Source organism: Solanum stenotomum, chromosome 3 (genome assembly GCF_019186545.1).
Source record: "Solanum stenotomum isolate F172 chromosome 3, ASM1918654v1, whole genome shotgun sequence".
NCBI lineage: Eukaryota > Viridiplantae > Streptophyta > Magnoliopsida > Solanales > Solanaceae > Solanum > Solanum stenotomum.
In genome coordinates, this window is record NC_064284.1 from 10093862 (window position 1) to 10116931 (window position 23070).

The following is a 23070-nucleotide window of genomic DNA, read 5'->3' on the forward strand; positions in this document are numbered from 1 at the left end:
GGAAATACAATGGAAATATTGAAATAACAAGTAACTAAGATGGAGATAAGAATGGAGGTGAGAAGTTTAGACTCTAGAAGAAGAGGAGAGGACAAACATTTTCTTCAATACGCATAAACCCTTCTTTCCAACTCATTTTCCCTTTTAACCAAATGTTAATTGGGCCCGAATCCTAAATAAAACACTCCAATATTTTACTTGGCCCAATTTCATTCACCACTTCTAACTCATAGGCCCTTATAGAGCTAGATTGGTTCACAACAATACACCCGCCTCCAAAAAGAACCTTGTCCTCAAGGTTCGAGTCAGGATACATCATCCGGCAACGTGGAGTATAATAAACTCGGCTAGAGCAGTCAAAACCGTGTAGGGATAATATCATGATTTGGTTGGCAGCTTGGAGTAGTCTAGACATGGTTGCATAATTCTTGATTAGCTTTGGAACATGGCAGGGATGTGTAATAATTTGAGATATGTCCAAAAGAGCAATGCACCTGAACATCTGACCCAAACTTATGAAAGCAATACTAGCAGCAACATAGGAGACCTTTGTCATATTTTCCAACGACAACCAACACATATGGCTAACAAGAGCTGCAATTTCCTTCGTACTCCATTCTGCCTTTGTATCAATTCCTTTACGATCAATTGAAATATTCACCTTGAAGAATCGATGAATAGTGTTAGAAGTTAACCTTCCCCCAAACCTCTGCATTGAAACTGACATCAGCCAATTACAACCACGCTCTTTCTGATTTACTGTAAAACTGTTCGACATTATCAAAAGGAGTTCAGGTATAACTTGCCCTGCGGCCATACACTTGTTAAAGAGGATAACAAAAATTAATCCAGTATCTAAGCCATGATGTAATCTATGACGTGCATCCCACTCTATCATCTCAAGGAAACCATAAAGTGTGTAACCTGTAGAAGGGGGCTCAACCTGAAACTTCACCTTATATCCACTCCTGAATACCATTTCTTTCCACTCCAGTAACATGGTAGCAAGCACAATTATATAGTGAAGATGTAAAACTAATGTGTGCTTGAAGTTGGCCAGGATGTAAAACTAATGTGTGCTTGAAGTTGGCCGCCAAAACCTCATGTTTTACATCATAATAATATTGATGTAAGACTAGTGTATATGCAATTGACAGACATGTGAACAAAATTCGCAAGTAGGAATTCACACACCATTGTTATCCAGGATCCCACACTCTATCCATAGAGTTTGAATACACAATTAAGAATAACCTATCAGTACACCCAGCAATAGCAGTTCTTTCACGTTGTATACTGTATAACTTGTTAGAACCGTGAAATCGAAACCTATTCCTGGATCCCAGACACAAGGATCCACCATAGTTGTGGGAATGGTTACAATAACATGTCACGACCCGAGTCTACACCCTGGACGTGGTCGGCACTCAAGAACCATTGCTGGTCCCCAAGCGAACCCTCATCCTGGCTGACTACAAGCGGAAGACTAATTTAAGCATGCAAAAGCTTAAAACTGAAATAAAAGTTCATAAAACTCAAATAAAAACTTTAAATCCAAAGAAAACTCTGTATAATAAAATATATACAACTCGCCATAAAAAGGCAACTTTAATCTTTAAGTATAAAACAATTTGAGAAAAATACTTAGAAAAGAGTTGTCACTTAATTTTTAAAGAAATTAAGAAAACTTTAATTTGAAAAAGACTCTAACAGATTAAGTCTTTAAAAAATTAGAGAAAATGGGTAAAAAGTTCTTATTTCTATTCTAAGAAGGTATTAGCACTTAAAGTAGCCGCTAACATGCGGTTATCCTATGACTTGACTAAAATAATTTGTTGACTAATTCTTTGGGAAAATGTTTAACATAAAAAATAATAATAATTTACACTATTCGATCAACTTTGAGAAAATAGTTAAACAAAGAGCAATTTTTATTTTTTTAAAAGAAAAATGGGACCTTAATTGAAACATTTGAATTAGAGACAAGTAATTAGAATTTTAACAAAACTAGATTAGTTGGTTCTTTATTTGAATCTTTTTTTTTTGTTAACCAAAATATGAAAACTATTTTGAACTAATAAAAAAGGTTTTGGCTAAAGATTATAAATGAAAATACAAGAGTTGAGGTTTGTTAGAAACAAAACAACATAGAGAAATAGTTCGTCTTTTGGGGAATTCAACTAAGTTAATTTACAATTATAAAGTTAGAGTTAAACAACAAACAATAAATAATCACACTTAAATAATTAAAGAGTAAGGAGAAATTGAATTTGGGCCTCCTTTTGGGCCAATTTCGCTGGAATTTTTGGGGCTTTTACTCAATCTCCTTTTTGGTATACAGTTGTTGTATACCAGTGTATATCTAATGTATACAACCCTTTTTTCCGCTTTCGAAGACCTGTTTCAACTTCCAATTTCTTCGGACATTGACGAGGATGACTCAAAGGAGACGTTGAGCATAGCTCGGCAGGGATGTAAGGGAAAGAGTTGAAATTGATTCATCCGGATGGGATTTATGCATAAAGAGAAAGGAGAAGACAATTAGATTCACACACATACTTGTATATAACAAAAATAAGAGGGACAACTAAATATCCATATCCGTGAAGATTGTAACAACCTTTGGGGATAAAAGCAAACAATAATCTTTTGCACATGCTACCTAAATTTATATATTAATAGTGTAGCTAACTTATGAAAACAAAGAAAAGACAAATACCAATATGCATGTCACGAAGATAAGCTGCAAACTAAAACTAGATATACTAAAAGATATTGCTAAGCTAAACATGAAAAAGAAAATATATGTTTTATTCAAGTTGAGCTAGCAAAACAGTGAAGTCATTTTAGACTTCATCATTCACAAGTAAGGCATTGTGCAAGAGGAACTTATATCTATTTAATCTAAAAGCAAATGAATCAAACTAATACCAATATTCAAGTGTTAATATTGAATAAAAGAACACCATGTAAAACATGCATTTAAAGGAGAAACACAATGTTATTAAGAAGCTATCACCATACCTTTTATAGGACACATATGGATGCTACTGTTGCAAAACTACAAACTACTCTTTTCACTAAAACAAATACCACAACTAGAGATTTAACAAATCAACAATTACTCTGCACTAAATCATGATCATTTAAAAGCATAAAAAGAAATAAAACAATAAAGAAAATTAGCATTCTAATGAGATATGCAGCCAATCATGTTATATCCAAGTTTGAGCTAGCAATTTCTGACCTTCTGGACATTAATAAGTAACCAAATGAATACTAAACAAACACCATTTCTTAATTAAAGTTAAAACTGAGGAAAGGAAGGCAAACATGATCAAGTAGGAAACTAGGAATATTGTTTTAATCAAATATGGTCCCGATAACTCCAATATGGTAATCAAACCTTCAAAGATAAATCTATGAAACACCACTTAAATGAGGCACCCTATTAAGACTAAACTAAGTAAGATTACGAGATTTAAATAAGACCCAAGTGAAGAAAACAGATCACATGGCCGCAAGTAATTCCTAAGTTGAAACAAGATGAATATCAAGTCATCTCGAGTGAAACGAGGTAGTGGCTCGACTGACTATGGAGATGCAAAACTAAGCTAACGAATATAACGACCAATATATAATATCAAAGGAACTTTATCAAAGCTCTATTCATGTTTACAACCCAAAAATTTGTTGGGTTTTAAAAGGTGTGAATGGAAAATGAACAGTTGCGACTTTTATGAAGAGTTGTGACTTTGATGAAAAGTTGCGACTATTATGAAGAGTTGTGACTTTAATCAAAAGTTGTGACTTTTATGAGAGGTGGTGACCTTTCCGAAAGATTGTGACTTTTCAAAGGTTTGTGACCTTTCCGGTAAGGCACAATAAGAACCTTTTCACACTACCATCTATTTTCTATAAATTGAGGGATTTCCTCTCATTTTAAAAGAATCAATTTCTGGACTTCTTCTTCTACTACTAAATCTAGTATTCTAAGTGTATTATACTGCCGTTGAGTGGCTCGCTGACACCGGTGTTTTGGGTATCAATACATTGGTGATTGAGATCATTCTATCCTGGGAGGACATATTCCAAATCAAACCTCAGATACTAGAGGGGAATAATTCCAAATTAATTTATGTTCTTTTGTTCTTCAGTGGTTCATTAAACTTTGGTAACTTCGTGTTTCTGCAAAGTTTGTTGGAATTAGTAAGATTCTTTAAACACAGATTGACAACAATTCTTCTTTAAGAAAAAATATTTCGTATATTTTTTCTAATCTGTTTTTGATTATAGTTTCTCTACTAGTTTTAATTTTCTAGATGTGAAAATGTTCTTAAACTTTATTGTGTCTTACCAAGCTCTTCAAATTTTGTTCTAAGTATCTTAGGAATACAAGATGAACAACAAAATTCACAATAAAACGACACTACGAAGACACTGAAAGAGGAACCATATACATCTAGCAGCAAAATATATACCAAAGCTTGAACACACAACACGCTATATCGAAATAAATGGTAAGAGGGAAAGAGATTACCTTTCTTGGAGCAGCGACGAGCAAAGGAGGGCAGCGATTCTTCCACCACAAAATTCGAATACGAACATCAAACCAAGAAAATCTAAGCAGCGACCTTTTCGGAACATAAAACCAGAGAACTAAATATAAAATTTTAAGTGTAAAATGACTATTGCCAAAGAAACTCAAACTTCAAAGACTCTTCCTCTGCTCGCCTCTCCCCCTTGAATAAAAACTAAAGAGGCTATTTATAGAGGGGTGAAAGGGCAGATTTAGGGGGTAAAATCCATTTGAATTTTGAATCTAACTGTTCCTTTTCGAGGCAACAGTGGAAAGGATGAGAAATACAGTGCTTCCCCGAAAGGGGGAGAAGGAGACGGGATGAGTATGGGCGTTGTAGGAAAGGGAGGACGATGCGACTTTTCTCCGAATTGATGCGACTGATCGTTGGGAGAAAGGAATAACAAGGCGCATTGGGTTTCTTCGCGTTCTGGGTTCGTTCCTTGCTGCTGAATTATTGGACGCGTGAAGAAAAAGACGCGTAGCAGGGTCGAGTCGGTATAGATTGTTGTACGTAGTTGGGCTGGCTGGGAATTGAATGGGTTGAAGAAAATTAAATAGAAGAGAATGGGTTGTTGTTGAGTGAAAATCGAATTGTTATTTGTGGGGATGAATTTGGAGCCCAAAATTAGCTTGAAAAATGAGTTTAAAAGGGGAGTGAAAAGATTGCCAATTGAATTGCAATTATAGCTAATAGGAATTAAGAAATTAGCCAATTGAGTTTAATTTAGGAAATTTTACTAAAACTTTGGATAAGACGAATTAATATTAATTAATTATCGAGCTTCTTAGTCTTAACGAAATAAAACAATTAATTTAATTGTAAACTAATTAACTCAAAAATATAAACTACAAATTAGCTGAACTGATTGACCAAATATTTAAGTAAAACTAAAATCTTTTTGAGACGGTTTTCGAATATTCATAAATATACTAATTATATAAAATTATAAAAAAAAGTGATGAAACTATTTAAAATAACTTGCAAAGTATATTTATTTATTTTTTATTTTATTTTTTTGAAATTTTTATAAACTAATTATTTTAAATCGTTTGAAATTGAAGAAGCTTGTGATTAATTTATATTGTGGAGGGCCAAAATTGGGTGTCAACACTGACTATATATGAAGTCTCTAACTGATAAGGATGGAAGTCGGGGCAAGACCTACGACATCCTAACAACTGGTATAACTAAAAGGTAAATGAAATCCTCTGGAAACAAGGAGGCTCACCATAGCTAACTCGAACTCCCAGATTTATCAACTAATCTCCTGTTGATGATCCTAAATTCTTGTGTCTGCATGATGAAAAGATGCAGGCTAAATGGCTCAGTACGTGGAATGTACGAGCATGTAAGAGGAATTCTAAAGCATAACACAAGCTTGAAACTTAATAAAAAGGAAACATACTTACATCTTTTCAAACTTACTCAACTCAAGGAATACTCAAGGATACTTAAAACTACTCAACTTACTCAACTCAGAAGTACTCAAGGATAAGATACTCAACTCAGAGATATGATATTCGACTCTAGGTACTCAACTCTGGATACTCAACTCAATTTGATTGAGCTCGTTTCAATATAAAACAATTTAAAACAAGTGCAATATAAAGAAACAAACTGTTTAAAAACATGCTATCAACTCTGTGTGTATGCAGGGATACAACATAACTCTTAAATGTATGTAAAAATACAAATAACTTTGTATATAAAATTCAATAATTTCTGTGGGAGTTTCTCTAACCGACAACCATCATATAAGAGCTATTGTGATAATACAACGATCTTCCTCATGCTACTAGCGCATCCTATACCCGCCCAAATATATAGGACCTGAACTACTAAGTGGATCCACTAGTCTATTGTGAAAATGATTCATCTAGAAAGTATAACCCTTTTCTACCCATGGTGGCTACGTGGTTTATGAGGGCTGTGAGTTATCTGAACTCTCCCCCATATCGATGCTCAATACTACTCCCAAAAATATACTGGCTCTTATGTTTTAAAAAAAATACTTCTTTCCGCTGATTTAAGATAATTTCTTAAAAACTTAGCCCAAAGGCTATCTTGAAAATTTTAGTTTCCTCTCTTGCTTCATTTAGAAAACTATTACTCTTTTCTGAAAACTAGCCTGAAAGCTTTTTGGCAATCTCAGTTTCCGTTCTTATTTAAATGTGAAAACATTTAGAAACTCTTTGGGAATACTTAGTCCCCATATACTTTTGAAGAAAATGACTTCAAACTTTACTCTTTACTGAACTCAAAGCTTTAAGTCTTAAAACAAAGTTAAAACATTTGTAAAAGACTTCCTAAAATATGGTTTATGCCGATTTATAGACGTGAACGACTCAATGCAAGGTTTTCAATAACCATAGATAGAACTCAATACTAGTCACTCAAGAATTTCAATGATACTACTCATTTAAAGAATGCTCAACTCAGAGGGTTCATGCTGAATTATAAGCATGAACTACTTAACTCAAGGACTCAAAGATACTTCTCATCTCAAGACTGTTCGACTTATAGTGTTCATGCGAAATTATGGGCATGATATATTCAACTCAAGGACTCAAAGATACTTCTAAAAAGGGATCAAAAACTCAACACTTAAAGGCTTAAAACTTGAAAATACCACTTCTCTGAAAGATGCTTAACTTACGAAGTTCATGTGGAATTATAGGCATGAAACAACTCGACTCGATGGTCTAAATAACAATATGAAACTCATGTATGTGACTCTTCTCATTCTCTGACTTACTTCCTCAAAACTTAGTTCAAATCGATAGTTGATCTCAAAGGATTCACAATTGAACTCAAAGGCTTTCTTGAACTTTACTCTTAACTTTTTCTTGAATGTGAATTATGAATTCAAGAGTTATGGTTCATGATAAGAAGGATCTCATGATGACAAAATAGACTCATGAATACATTCTCCTCACTCTCATGCTCACTTACTTGAGTCTTGAAACAAGTTACTAGAAGTTGTAGAAGACTCCACAAAAGGACTCAAGGGACTTTCTTAGATAAGTCGAAAGAGTTCTCAAATCTTAACTCTTATCTCTACCTTTAATTTGAATTATGAATTCAAGAATATGATCATGTTAGGAATGGTTTTAGGTGTTTAGAAGTAGCTTAGAGTAGTTAGAATAATAAATGAGTGAATGTGCACTTTAAACGAACTCAAACGGGGCAACCGACGACAAACTGGATGGGGCAGGCGACCCTGGTGCTATGGGTGGCGCGGGGCACCAGCCCCTAAACTTCAGAGGAGGGTTTGAGGAGCTCTGTCTGGCGCATCACACCAAGCCCCAACCCAGAAAACTCCGCAACTTTCTTGCTAGTTTTCTTACCCTATTTCGCCTAGATTCGAACGGTTTCTTCCCCAATCACTTGGATTCAATTGCTTAACATAAGTACACTCTAATATACTCAAAACAACACTCAAATTACTAAATTTCATCTCAAGAAATCATCAAAACCCCAACACAACAAGATTTAGAATGAACTTCAAAAACACCTATCAAGAACTCTAATCTTTCAACTTCAAGAATGAAATTTCGCTGAAAATAATATGATTGGCGTGTGGGTGAACAAACCCAACACTATGGAAGGTTACATACCTCTTAGGGATTAAACCCATGGCGAAAATCCGCAACAAAACGCAAGAATCTCGACGAACGCTTGATTCTCTCCTCTTTTCTCTTCTTGAACTCCCAACTAAAACCCTAGGCTAATTTTAGGATTATAAAACTGAACCTAATATGATTAGACCCTTAAAACCTTAATAAAAACAAATTCAATATGATTGGGTAAGTTAAAGACCAAAATACCCCTTACTATTTCCGGCTAACTTTCCTTAACTGGACAACCTAACTTCAAAAGGCTATATCTCACTAATCCGAACTCGAAACTTAGCAAACTCAGTGGCGTTGGAAAGAAAATTCAAAGATATTTTCTACGGTATCTGGTAGCACACCTAAATCATCCTGAACTTAGAGTTATGGTCGTTTGAAGTTGACCCAAAACTCATACTTAAGCATAACTTGCAAAATTTCAGATTTTGCTATTTCCAATTTAGTTCTTTTTTGAACTCAAGGTGCTACATCTAGTGAACTTAACACTTAAGAAATTTTAATTCCTTGGTAAAATCCTACTCACAACGAATGATGGTTCAAGTCTTAGCTCAAATTTTTTTTGGGGTGTTACATAAGGAATTTAACAGCAGGTTCAAATGGAAATTGACTAAAAATCTGTTGACCATTGAACTCCCGAGTAGATTTTCCATTTTTAGTGTTAGGAAGTATTTTTACAGAGTGCATTAAACTTGTTGTGATATTGAGATATAGTTCTTCATTCACTATAAAAAAAATAGCATTTAGCGACAAACAATAATTTGTCGCTAAATAACGACGAATTAGCTACGGAAAAATAAATTGGTCGCTAAATTATCGAATAAAATATTGGGACCTAAATAGCGACGGAATAACGACAAAAACTAAAATCCATCACTAAATTTAGGCGCTAAAGTTTGGCGCCTTTATTTTGCCTATTAAATTAGATAATTACCGATGGAAATCGCGATAAACTTAACTCTGTCGCTACATTTAAGTGTTAGCGACGGAATCAATGACGGATCTTTTGTCGCTAATTTTATTGAGTTTTTTGCTATTAAATTTTTTATTGTGACTACCTTTCTTTTTAAACTATAGTGTGATACACAGCGATGAAATTTCATAGCGATGGAATTTTTCGTCTCTATCTTATATTAAAAAATTTCTGGGGCCCAAATCTCACTCACACAAATTAAATCACTCACTCTCTACACTAAATACACATACATAGCAGTGCCTTCTATGCAAAGAGAACCTTGCCAAAAGCATAGGTTGTTGCTCTTTGGGAAGGAAATTCGAGTTTATCTTTCTCTTTGTTGCTTGTTGCTGCTCGTTGCTCTAAGGAAAACCAATTTCATTGTTGTTGGTTCATCAAAAGGTAACAATAGTGTCTATTATTATCTAAAATTTTATAGTTATTTCATCTTTGGTTCATTTGCAGTACTCTTCGTCATCTTTTTCTGATATATTTTAGTTAGGGTAACAATGGTCACTATTATTATTTGCACTACTCTTTGAATTTTTTATTTATCTTTTTGAAGGATCTATTTTTCTTTTCTTTTTATGGGTAAAAATATTTTCTATTTGTAGTTATTTGATAATTTTAGATCTTAAAGCTTTCTCCTTTCTAGATTTTTTACTCTAGTTTACTTTGTTTCCAAAATCAAAAGATATTTTTTCTACTATTTCAGTGCTTACGTACATAAAAACATAACAAAACAATGTGTATGGTGCAAAGAAAAGTAACAAAACAATATGTTAGTATAAGTGCATACCTGTATGTAAAGAAGAGACTGAAACAAATGTATGAATTTTTTTTTTATGGTATTCCAGATTTTTTACATAATAGAGTAATGAAATTGTATATGAGTTGATGTACATTAAACATGACATATTCTAAAATCTCAATAAACAGATATCATTCTGTCATATTGTTTTGTTTATTTTTGTTTAATTGTTTGATATATGAAACTTAGTGAAACCGACATAAGCTAGACTTTCCCTCTTCCCTTGCTCTCTGTTGTTTTCTGGTTAATCAGACTCAATATTAGATAAAAATGTAGTACTTCTTTTCATTCTAACATTACACCACTAGTTCTGTTAACTTGTTAATTTTTGTGGTAAGTAAACAACAACTTGTTGTATGTGAATTTTCTTTTAGGGAACACTTTTTATTTAAGTTTCTGCTGGTTTGATATAGCTGTTTTATGATGCTGTAAAAACTAGAAAGTTAGAGGTTTTCTGAATTTGTTAAAATAAAAGTACAGGCAGATGTAACTGCTTCAGTTCTAATTTTGTAAATAACTCTAATTGTTTTGTGTTTTTTTTAACATTAAATAGGAGTATGGATAATATAAAGCGTAGTTGGATGTACACGCGATTAGATGGTCGAGGGGCTCTTAATTCTAGTTTTATAGCCGGTGTAAATGACTTTCTACTACACATTTTTCGTTTTGAATTTGTTGAGAACTATTTTGTTTGGACGTATCAAGGAGAAAAGGAAGTGATCGATGAGATGTCTATTGATTTACCCAATGATACACAACCTGGATTGGGATATGATAATCTATATCGCCAAATGGTTTTGGATGCAGCTGAATCAAACTTTGGTCAGGGTTCGAGTTGGCAATCTTATAGTAATGACGAATTTGAGTCGTCTCATCATTGTGAACCTCCAATGGAGTCACAAAGGTTTTATGATTTACTTCAAGCCGCTGATGCAGAATTGTATCCTGGTTCCTCCATCGCTCAACTTGCCGTAGTTTCTAGGATGCTAAATATTAAAATGGAGAATAGTTTGTCACAGAGGGGTTATAATCAAGTGATACAACTATTGAAAGAGGCATTACCTGAAGATAACAAGGTTCTCGATAGTTATTATCAAACTAAGAAGCTAGTACGTTGCTTGGGTTTGCCTGTTGAGAAGATTAATTGTTGTAACTCAGGATGTATATTGTATTGGGAAGATGATAAGGACTTAACATCTTGTAAGTTTTGTGGCTATGAGAGGTTTAAACGTCGTGTTGGTTCTTGTAAGAGAAAATTGGTCCCTTACAAACAAATGTATTATTTTCCTCTTATTCTTAGATTGCGGAGATTATATGCATCTCATGCTATAGCTGCCAACATGAGATGGCATCATGAGCATATACAAGAAGAGGGTGTAATACGTCATCCCATTTCTTTTTTGCTTCCGAACCAAGGAATGTGAGGTTGGGGTTATGTATTGATGGTATTAAGCCATTTGCTCAATCTGGAAGAAAATACTCTTCATGGCCGGTGATTGTCACTCCATATAATTTACCCTCGGGGATGTGTACGAAGGTGGCTTACATGTTCTTAACTATCATTGTTCCAAGGCCACACAATTCTAAACAAAAAATTGATGTTTATTTACAACCTCTAATAAAGAAATTGACTTTATTGTGGGAGACAGGTGTGGAAGCATTTGACATCTCAAAAAAACAAAATTTTCAATTACGGGCAGCTTTGATGTGGACTATCGATGACTTTCCAACATATTCTATGTTATCAAGACGGAGTACTAGTGGAAACTTAGCATGCCCTTATTGTACGGAGGAAACACAATCCTTCAGATTACAATATGGTGGGAAGACAACTTGGTTTGATAGTCATAGAATGTTTCTTGACCAAAATCATCCATGTAGGAGAGATCGTAAGAACTTTCTTAAAGGTCATATTGTCACCAGATTGCCACCACCTGTAAGAACAGGACAAGAAATTTTGTATCAAATATGTGAGTTGGGGATAAGGAAAGTAACTGAATTAGATGCAAAAGAAGTTAATAAAAGAGTTTGTAAGTCTTGTGGATGGAAAAAATGAAGCATCTTTTGGGATTTGCCTTATTGGAGTTCTAATATGATACGACATAATCTTGACGTCATGCATATTGAGAAGAATGTCTTTGATAATGTATTTAACACAGTTCTTGATGTTGATGGCAAAACAAAAGACAATCCGAAAGCACGTTTAGATGTTGTAAAATATTGCAATCAGACACATTTGGCAAGGAATCCTGATGGAAGTTATCCTAAAGCTGCATATCCAATAAACAAGGATAAAAAAAAGGTCTTGTTTGATTGGTTAGAAGGTGTGAAGTTTCCAGATGGTTATGCTTCTAATATGAGTCGATGCCTTGACATGAAAAAAATTAAGCTATTTGGGATGAAGAGTGATGATTGTCATGTGTTCATGCAACGACTATTGCCAATTGCCTTTTGTGAGTTACTTCCTAGTAATGTGTGGCAGGCTCTTACAGAGTTGAGTTTATTTTTTAAAGATCTTACTTCAACTACTCTTCGAGTGGTGGACTTGGAGAGATTAGAGGTGCACATCCCACAAATTTTGTGTAAGTTGGAACGCATATTTCTTCCTGAAATCTTTAACTCAATGGAACATTTACCAGTGCACCTTCCTTATGAAGCACGAATTGCTGGTCCTATACAATATAGATGGATGTATCCTTTTGAGAGGTAAATGTAAATTAGTTTTTCTTCTATGGTGAAAGGTATGCTCGACAAGAAATTATAAATTAATTGTTTACCTCTATAGGTACCTACGAACTCTGAAAAATATGATTGGCATAAAACTAGTGTTGAAGGTTCCATTTGTGAAGCGTACTTGATGGCAGAGTCAACACAATTATTTTCTCATTATTTTGAATCTTATGTTATGTCACGTCATCATAATGTGACCTGTAACGATGATAGTGGTGCTATGAAAGATGTTGAAGGAAATTTATCAATATTCACCCATCCAAGTAGGCTATCGGGCGAAGCAAAAAAAAAGAGATTTATCTCTTGAAGAAATTAAGGTTGCCTAAACTTATATTCTACTAAATTGTCAAGAGGTTGAGTCGTTTGTGAGGTAAAATTTTAATCTTATACCTATTTAAAATAAAAAATTTGACCATACATTGTTACTTTCTATATAACTTATTTTGTTGAAATGAAGCATGTACGTGCAACATTTGCAAGAAGAGTTCCCGAATCTAGCTCAAGATCGAATAGATGAGAGTCTCGAATCATATTTTTCTATATGGTTCAAGGAATATGTAAACCTCAAACAATCACTATTATTTTTTTAAAAAATGATGTTTTTAAATTATCTTATGAATTTATACTAAATTTTATAATACTTTAACTAGGTTCGATCCAACCGTATTGAAAATGAATACTTGAGTAGTCTTGCTCATGGACCACTAATAAGCGCATGCGCTTATCCAGTGTGTTTTGTTAATGGATACAAGTTTCACACAATACATCGCGGTAGTGTAAGATCAACAACGAACAGTGGAGTTTGTATATCTGATCCAAATGTTGGTGATTACTATGGAAAGATACAAGAAATTATACAATTGGAATATCGTAGAGCACCTTTAAAGCAAGTTGTATTATTCAAGTGTGAATGGTTTGATACAACAATGAATGTTGGTGTTAAGAAGCACAATCAATATAAATTGATCGGTTTTAATCATCGTCGCCGATTTAAAAAATATAAACCTTTTATTCTTGCAATGCAAGCAACTCAAGTGTGTTGTATACCTTATCCAAGCACAAAAAGGGATAAGGATGATTGGTTAGCTGTATTAAAAGTTAGACCTCGAGATATTGTTGAATCACCGGATGAGGGAGGGATCAAAATATCAGAATCAAATATTCCATTCCAAGTTGAAGTCCATGAGATAGATATGAATATTACTGTTGATGAAGATATACCTCTGCATGATCCAAATAGGAAGACAATTGAAATGTTGAGCCAATTAATGATGATTTGTTGTTAGAGCACCATGAATTAGAAGAAGAATCTACAGAAGATGAAGGTGAAACTGAGGATGAAACTGAAGAGGGGGAGGATGAGGATGAGGAGTTCGAAGATGAAATAGATACAGACTAGTGTATTGATAGAAATGTGCTACTATATCTTCAGTGACTTTTGTTTATAGTACTATGTTTTATCTTCAGTGACTTTTGTTTATAGTACTATGTTTTGGATGCAAATTTCTACTTAGTGAATCGTACTAAACTTAATGTTTTCACTGGTTGTTTTTTAAGAAACAATATGCTTCTAGACATATTTTATATGTGAGTACTAACTTTACTCAAGTTCTTGGTCAGGTTTTGTTCGATGATTGTTGTATGTCGATTTTCTTTTAGTTAACTCTTTGTGTCTTTGTTTCTGATAGTTTTATACATCCGTTTGATGATATTGTAAGAGGTTGCTTTGATGATGTTTTGTCAATCATGATCAAAGGTAAAGTTCTTATTTTGTGCTCTGATTGTGAAAGTTGGGTATTTGAGAATATTATTCTTCAACAAATTTTAATTCTCAAAGGCATAATCACATCTTATGTGAAGACTATATTCTGCCTTGTGATTTCTCCCAAGTTGGCAAGACCATCAGCAATGTTGTTCACTTCCTAAAGGTATAATTTTTTTTGAATCTTTTGCTAATTGACGTCTCTGATGATATGATCTACTTGCCATGTATCATTAGAGTCGATATTATTTAATTTGTTCCTCTAAAAAACTGCCATGTCCGTTTCCAGTGTGCTTTTAATTCTGGATTTTCTTCCTCTAAAAAATTTGACTTCTCATAAAAAAAAATTCATAGACTTAAGTGCTTGACTATCAGATATTTTTGGGTTGCATTTTGGTTACGTTTGGAATTTGTTGGAGAGAAGTAGAGCATGACTATTAATTGCTAGTTGCTTAGCAACTTCAATTGGTTTAAAAGAAATATTGTGGTTGCAAGTTGCAATGTAATGATCTGATCAATCTTTCCTAGTTGCAATGTAAAATTTTCTTTTCTTTTCCTTCTCTAGTTTGGAAATGTATGGGCCTATGCAATTTGAAAGTTATTTTTCTTATAGGTATGACGCGAGGCAGAGGTAAAGGTAACACAACTCGTGCAAGCAAGACCTTAATTAGAGGTTGAGGTAGCACAAGTCGAGCTAATATACCCACTGTTCCCATTTCCATAACTAATTCATATCAAGGTGGTATCAATTCTTCTGCTGGACCAGATCAAAATAACCAATTTCAAACGTTAGTTGATACTAGTTCGCCTCCTGTTCAAACATCAGCTCATGGTAGTACTCCATTTGTTAATTTTGAAACACCTCCTGTAATATCTAATCAGAGCAATGCAATAGGCGAAAGTGCGTCTACTCAAAGAAATGTGATAAGGGAGGCGACTATATCTAGCCAGAACAACACAACAGATGAAGGTGAGAGTAATAATAATTCTGGTCAGCAGACACTTGTTTTTCTTTCTCATTCCGGGTAAGTTTGTACTTGCACTATTGCTATTTATATATTGTAATTTTTTCATTATAGACTTCATATAATATTTTTCAATTTTTTTCCAGTTTGGAACCTTCAAATATTTGCTCTACTAGGATATGTGAGTCTTTCAAGAGTGAATTTGATCCTAATGGAATTAATTGGAAAAGTGTCTCACAAGAAAAAAAAGATTTTTATCTCGGAGAATTCAAGGTATATATTTCACCATTTTAATAAAAAAAATTACATCACTTTTGAAGGTTTGTATACTAATATTGCTTACTTATAAAATTATTTTAGAAGCAATTCTATTGGGATACTTCCATTGATAGTCAAGTGAAGATACTATGGGGTAAGAAGGTAGCGAGAAGGTACAATGATTTTATTTCTTGCATAAAAAAGGAAGCAATTCGGCCAAAATATGTTCCAGAAGAAACATGGGAAAGTTGGATGAGATTTTGGAAAGATTCCAAGGTTATTGAAAAGTCAAAAATAAATTCAAAAAACCGTTGTGGTGGTCTCAATGTTGTTGCAAAGGGGACTCATATGGGAGGCTCTATTACTATTGGAGAGCATCGCAAGAGACTTGTAAGTATATTTTCACACACTTTTAATTTACTTTATATGCATAATATATAGTAGTAATGAGTTGTAATTGTGAATAGGAATAGTAGTACATAATAACGTATTAAGAAGACATCTCATATAATTTTGTGTGCGCTAGACAGTGTTTTGGTTTTTGAACAAATGAAGCACTCAAGCAACATATAAACTCTCCCTATTATTGATAACACTATGTTGCTATAATTGTATGGGACTTCGTTTTTACTTATTTGGTTGTCATGTACACTTGTAGTGATGGGTTTGTTTTACCACACAATAAATGTTTTAGACTCTAAATTGGAGGTTTATAGGAAGGGAGAGTTGATTGAGCATAATGACTCATATTCTACTTAGGAGAATGCTGGCTGAATTGGTCCAAAAGTATGTGAATTCCTTCTTTGTTATGCATAATCTTAAACCTTCAGGGTGTTAAATTTTTGAAGTTGCATTGCAGGCCACTTTTATTAAGAAAAAAGGGTTGACTGCCCAATTTTTTAGAGTGTGTTTGTAGTTTGTGAGCTCTGTTTTATACTATCATCTGTTACACCATATAATTCTTTCATATTTTCACATTTTCATATGTTTTAAAAAAATATTCTTGATAGGCTATTGAAAAGGGTCGAGATCCAACACCTATTGAGTTACATTTGCATGTCCATACACATGGTCGTGATGGAAAATCTTTTGTTGGTGAACGAGCTCGAAATGTACATGTAAGTCAAATTCTCTATAATTACATTCACTTTATATATCCGTTGGTGGAAAAATTGTGTAATCATTTTATTTTTTCAGTTAACGGTCTCTCTCAAGATTTTCCCTCACATTTTTAATCAAAGAATAATAGGTATATGTGTTGTGTATACAACTACTTGTTGTTTGGACATCATAATAGTTGAATTGCTTTAGTGAATCATACAATGTTGTAAGCATAAAAACTTTCTGTCCTACATGAAGAACCCCACTAAAAATCTTGGCAAATGCAAGGAAACATTCATCTAGGTCACTATTTCCGCTGTCATCCATAATTAGTAGTGGAAGAAAGGCTAGGCCTATGTTTGTGCAATTTTATTTGGTCTAACAACCAACATATTCTAATTCACAAAAGCAACAGTAGCATTACATCCATATCAGGTCTAGCACGTTTGATTTGGGACACGTTGATTGCAACACGGTTCATTTCTTGCGCCTCATATGTGATAGATAATTGCTGCTGTGATTGTGCATAGGAATGCTTTGCTTACTTTTCTAGTAGCCTTTCTAGCAATTCTATTCCACCATCCATTTATATCTTGCTGAACTATATTTACTTGAAGCCACTTCATTTTTTTTGTTAGACATGCTTGAGAGAAAGCACATTTGAAGAATAAATGCTCTATATTCTGGTCTTTGCTTCCACACAGTTCACATTTCATATCAGTGATCAAATCCATTGCCTTCAGTCTTTCTTTGGTTAGTAATCTTCCATGCATAGCTAACTAACATGTGAATTGATGCTTAGGGATACTGTTGTTGTTCCATACCACTCTCCAGAATGGGCATTCCTCTTCATGTCCCCTTCTCCATGTATAGCCACTTTTGACAGTGTATTTCCCTGCTCGTTTAAGCCACCCATTCTGAGCATATCCAGATGCATATGTTCTTGCGCAATTTATTCTTGAGCCACTTTGGTAGGTTTATCAAGCTACTGTGGAAGCTAATGGAGACAAGGGGATGCTTGAGAAAGTTATAAAGTCTTTCAATTTGTCTATACCTCCCCACGAACTTCAAAAAGAGGATCCTAAATCTGTACTTCAATTTGTTATGAGTCATTGACTTCCATTGTTCGATACCATATTGTCTATTGCTGTCAAACACATGTTTGATCATACATCTGCTCAGTCTTCCTTATATCTCGGCTGCTTCCAAAGCGAGAACTGTTGAATATATATGTCACAATAAATACATTAAGTTGTACGTTTTCTGTGGGAAAAAAGAAGAGCAACATATTGTCACGACCCGGGAGCACCCCCTAGTCGTAACCGGCGTACTCGACCTCGAAGAGGTCTAATACAAGCCTCTTAGCATTCATTCATCGCATAGACACCAAAACTATAAGGAATTAAAAACTTTCTTCACACACGAAGATACTTTCAATAAATAGCAAGCGGAAGACTTTCTAGACTTTATACAATATGTCTCAAAACCATCTAATACTTGAATATAACATTGGGACTAAGCCCACTCAAAACCTAAGCAAATACTAGAGAGACATAAAAAGAACATGTTGGTTATTGCCCTCGAATCTATGAGGACTCACCAAGTCTTCATCTTCAACTCTTAAAAACCTATCAAGTAGCCATGACATATCACCATCTCCAAATCCCTACACTTTAGTCAAAAAGCGAAAGAAAGGGGTTAGCACAATTAAGTACTAAGTATGGAGACCATGCAAGAAAATATGCACAACGGACATTTACAAGAAATGTATGCTTTCATGTCCTTTGATAAAACCTTTCCTTTACAAGTATAAGAGACATAATACAAGTCAACATTAACATATTAGACCATAGCCAACCATACATATACTTAACATAAATCCATATACAACCCATGCTTAACTTTAGAAGGACACATGTCATTTCATTACCATAGGACCTCTACCTAATATAACCTTAAGACACACTTGAGTGAGACAAGAAGTGACCGCCCACACAATCCTCTTCAAGCACACTTAAGTGTTCCCCAAGATTACCTTAGATAAGGACTTTATAGGCAAAGTGCATAATCATACCCGATAGATAGCATATTAATGAGATGATATGTATAATGATGCTTACATAAAATAAATCATATTTAGTGGGGCATAGTACATGTGTGGTGAGTGACCATCAATATAGTATTTCCAAGGCCTACCACCCCCTTGGAGAGGCGAAAGAGGTACAAACCCCTCAATGTGGTTACCCGGGCCTACCACCCCCCGAGCTAGGGACCAAGGTACAAACCCCTCGATATGGTTATACGGGCCTACTACCCCCCGTACTAGGCAACCAAGGTACCAACCCCTCGATATGGTTATACGGGCCTACTACCCCCCGTACTAGGCAACCAAGGTACCAACCCCTCGATATGGTTATACGGGCCTACTACCCCCCGTACTAGGCAACCAAGGTACCAACCCCTCGATATGGTTATACGGGCCTACTACCCCCCGTACTAGGCAACCAAGGTACCAACCCCTCGATATGGTTATACGGGCCTACTACCCCCCGTACTAGGCAACCAAGGTACCAACCCCTCGATATGGTTATACGGGCCTACTACCCCCCGTACTAGGCAACCAAGGTACCAACCCCTCGATATGGTTATACGGGCCTACTACCCCCCGTACTAGGCAACCAAGGTACCAACCCCTCGATATGGTTATACGGGCCTACTACCCCCCGTACTAGGCAACCAAGGTACCAACCCCTCGATATGGTTATACGGGCCTACTACCCCCCGTACTAGGCAACCAAGGTACCAACCCCTCGATACGGTTATACGGGCCTACTACCCCCCGTACTAGGCAACCAAGGTACCAACCCCTCGATACGGTTATACGGGCCTACTACCCCCCGTACTAGGCAACCAAGGTACCAACCCCTCGATACGGTTACACGGGCCTACTACCCCCCGTACTAGGCTTGGTCGACTCACAACACTTATATAGAGAAAATCATATACATGTGTCCATTTCATCATCATTTCAATAATTATATAACTATTCGATTCATAGGACGTACATTGGACCTTCCATTTCCTAAGGATTCTATAAATGGGCATTTTATCAAACACATGATGGGCTATTGTTCATGTAAATGAAATCATGTACTTCAAGAGTACTAAGTCCAACCAATTTCGAAATACATATAAATCAGCCCACCAACAACATACATATATATATCAACCTTCATAATTTGATCATGGAAGCATGAAAACCATAAACATCACATAATAATTCCATTTCATGATAATATGCAAAATAGACCATAATAGGATCATCACAAGATCACATAAACTCATTCACATCATACCTTCACATATAGCTTCACATAAAACTCATTCACATCATACCTTCACATATAACTCATTCACATCATACCTTCACATATAGCTTCATATAGGACTTTACATCTAGCCTCATATGTGTATAATAATACAACAATATAATAACATTCACATAATGCCCTTCATGGCCTCAATTCACAACAATACAACAAATAACCACCTCCACCAAAGGTGGATCAAGCCAATCAATAACAATATTATTAATACTAAGAGATCAAGCCATCTCACCACCCTTTTCAAAGGCCATAAGCCACAATACTCAATTCCATGCCAATTATACAATATTTATCAAGTTTGATCAACTTACCCTCTTTCCATGGCTATCTTCATCATCCTCATCTTCCAACAATTTAACAATACAATAACAATGATAATAACAACAATCAACTATACAAGCTAAGCTAAACAATATCCAATAACCAACATAAAGTCTAAATCCCAATTTATGACCATTCAAGGCTACTACCTCACATTATACCATTCAATAACAATTTCTAGCAACTCAACATAGCTAAGATCATATAAGAACAGCCCACATCAACCACTCAATAATCCTACATCAATTACTCAAAATCATTAAACTCACTTTAGGCTAAATTTAAAGAATTTGAGAAGACATGGGTTCACAAATATTTCTTTCTTAAAACCATAAATAATCATTAATAACCACATGAAACATCATTTGAAATTATTTAATGCAAGAACCCATGCTTAGAATTCGAAATAGGATTTTTGTGTATTTGAAAAACCTTGAAAACCTTTTGATTGGGCTCCTTGAAAGAAAGAATAATCAAGGATAAAGGATCCCCATACCTTAATCTTCAAGAACCAAACGAAATTGGTGAAGAAATCAATAGCCACCATCCACCCTAGCTTCATCTTTCACCTTAAGCTTCCTTGGGGTTTTGAGAGAGTTTTTGAGAGAGGGAAATGTTTTTTTAGGGATGGGAATTGGATTATGGTATCTAGGAAATAATATAAGTCCTTTGAAAAAAATGGTCCAACACTTAAAAAATAAAATGAGGCGGGTGAACAGTAACCCCGCATACTGGAAATTGTCATTTCCTACCGGACAGATTTTACGAAAATGGGCATAACTTCTTCGTCCGAACTCCGAATGAGGTGAAACGAAGTGCGTTAGATAGCTAACTCCAAGGGCTTTCCATGGATATATTATTGGCCACCAAATAATTTGTGTGCTAGGAGATATGACCCTCCAAAGTAGACCCTCGAAAAAGGCTTCACTTGGAAATTTTGGATTTTGATACGGTTGCTCTAAAATTTGGGTTAGACCCATTTCCCACTCAATTTGACCCCCTAAACGAGAATATGAAGTCGGATTTTCGAAAAACGAAACGGATCTTTTTATATACAGTTAAACAAGTTTCCGGTAACTTCCGAAGCACATTTTAAGAACTTTTTGGGTCAAATTCAATTATAACCATTTCATTAAGTTCTCGACTCCAAACTCACATGTGAGGCTCTAGTTTCACTCTATCATTTTCCGGGTCGTTACACATATATTTTAGAAAGACTTGAATATGCAAACAAAAAACTATCTAAGCTATCGGCATAAACTTAATTTGGCTTATTGTTATTGTTGTGATTTGGCTTATTGTTATTGTTGTGGTTGTTATTAATGAATTTCACTGATTATTATTGTCTTTTACAGGAAAAGTATCTAGAAATATTATAGAATCAAACACAAACTCAATCTGATGTTGATCAATTGCAAGCATATTATCAAGCCGTAGGAGGGGAAAAGAATTGAAGGATATATGGTCTTGGAGCGCAAGATAAATCATTTTATGGGACGAATCTTTGTGCCTCAGCTTCTGGAACTGATGCTTCATCCTCAGTACCATGTACGAATGCTCAAACAATAGCAACAGAAAATTTGGATGACTTTATGACACGATTGATTCCTTCACTGATTGATAAAATGCTTCCTATACTTTTTTAGTGTGTACGTGGATTGATTTCTTCAACCTCATCTCAGCCAAACACACATATGACTCTTGTAACTTCTACTCCAGCTAATGTTGATAAGGCTCATGCATCAGTTTCGGATGAAGATTAATGTGGTTCTCCAATCTCTCTTAGACTTGTCGGAGAGATATTATTTTTGTTGCAAATACTTTTAGTTTTTTTGCTTGGAAATTATTGTTGGGGTTGTTTAAACTTCGTGATGCACTCTGTAGTTTGTTATGTGTTTTGGATTTTGTAGAATAATAGTTTCTATGAATTAAGTTAATTTTGCACCTTTATAAATTGAATAGGATTTGCAATAATAACATGTAACGGCGACGGAATTAGGGACTGATTTGCTACAATATTTTTGTCGCTATAAGAAGACAGAAATATAAAAAGTAATGCCGACAGACTTAGCAACGGTTTTGTAACAATATTTTTGTAGCTACAAGAAAGGTAGAAATGTATAAAAAGTAATAGCGACGAAATTAACGACAAATTTTCGGTCATTAGTACGATGACATAATGGAATAACTTATAGAATTAACGACAAAAATTACAAATATAACGACAGTTTTTTTGGTCGTTAATTTTAACAATGGAAGAGATTCGTCGCTCATCGTCGCTAAACTTACGACGGATTTGAATTTTTATTGCTAAATTGTTAGCTACGCGCATAATACCGACATATGACTTTTCGTCGCTATTCCATTGCTAAACCAAAATAGCGACGGAATAAGCTATTTAGCGACGAATTTCGTCCGTCGGTAAAAACAATTTTTTTTGTAGTGATTATCCACAAATTTCGTGAAAAAATCAGCAAGATAATAGTCATCGAAGGACTCCAAATCAATTTTACATTTAGGAGAGCTACTAGCAAGAGAGCTGATATCTACGTACCTTATTGAAATATCT

The 23070-nt window shown here is 34.8% G+C and overlaps 1 pseudogene; it reads left to right on the top strand.

The window, feature by feature from the left end:
* The first annotated feature begins 10535 nt into the window (after positions 1 to 10535).
* Positions 10536 to 18018, top strand: LOC125857907 (uncharacterized; annotated as a pseudogene).
* Positions 18019 to 23070: the final 5052 nt, after the last annotated feature.